Raw genomic sequence first — 1,287 nt, forward strand, 5'->3', positions numbered from 1 at the left:
CTCTCTCTCTCTCTCTTTTACTTTTCCGTTCTCCCCCCTCTCTTCAGTTTTCTCCTTTACCGTCAGGCCTGCGAATACGGGAAAAGGTCCTCCACCTCCCGCACTCACTGTTTCAGTTTTTCTGATACATGACACAAATAGTCAACTAGAAATAGTGCACATCTAAGACTTAATTTGTCTCTAATTCTCTTAGCAGACTACTCCCATTTGGATTTGGAAGGCCTTTTTCAGGAAGCAAGGTGGTCTCACACAAAATGGATAGTTTAGGATGTGGGCGGCCTTAGCAGCTAGGACGTTCTGCCTCATAAATATATCTTAACGTTGATGCTTTCAATCCCACTCATAAAGAAATGTGTTGCACCGTGGTGAAGCGAGGTGGTCGTCGAAATAATGAAATCCTAGAAACTGACATTTTTCCACCAATAATTTTGACCGAATACCTTTTTTTTTGTCCACAGCAGAACATATTTCTAGTTAGTGTTATACTGAAAACCGTTGATGAAAGGAACAAAAATGTAAATTTGCACTTCTCAAGGACACTCATTTTTTGGAAGTCATCAAACTTTGGCGGTCCCTTTCTTTCTATTTTAACATTGACACAAAGCAACCTCTGCCTACTTTAGTCGCTGCAAATATCTCGACTGCTCTTCAAGATTGGTGGGTATCTTTTAAAAACAAATAGCAAGATAAGAATACAAGTTGAAAGATGATACCAATAAACCTATATGCTCACAAATTGCCAAGAGCCTGTTCCCACCGTGTCGTTAATTAAATGAAGACTCTAGGGGATACCGGCGATGTCCAAAACGATAGCCCTTCTCTTTAAGTACCCATTATGCAATACAATGATGACATCATATAAAGAAACATGTCTAAATTAAGCATTAAGTGGATATTTCAATCACGAAACCCAGTACATTCTATAAATTTTAAATAAAGAAACAGTTTATAGTCTTTGCATCTAATTTTTTAAAAAGTCAACAGGAAAATGGGACGTCACCAGTTCTCTGTGATAATTCTTTCTTGACAGATGTGTTATTATTGGTTGGATATTGTTTATCTGCATTTTCAATGGAGGACTGAGCCGTATAGGCTCATTAGGGCTTATGCCAGGCGCATCAAGAGACAAACAGACGAACAAACAGACAGACAGATAGATAGATAGATGGATAAACAGATCAATAGATCGATAATAGAGATAGGATAGATCGGTAGATCAATATATCTATAAATCGACGATCGATAGATAGAGAAATATAGAGATCAGGTAGGAAGAGAGCGCGCGCG

This window comes from Aplysia californica, unplaced genomic scaffold (genome assembly GCF_000002075.1).
Source record: "Aplysia californica isolate F4 #8 unplaced genomic scaffold, AplCal3.0 scaffold01106, whole genome shotgun sequence".
NCBI lineage: Eukaryota > Metazoa > Mollusca > Gastropoda > Aplysiida > Aplysiidae > Aplysia > Aplysia californica.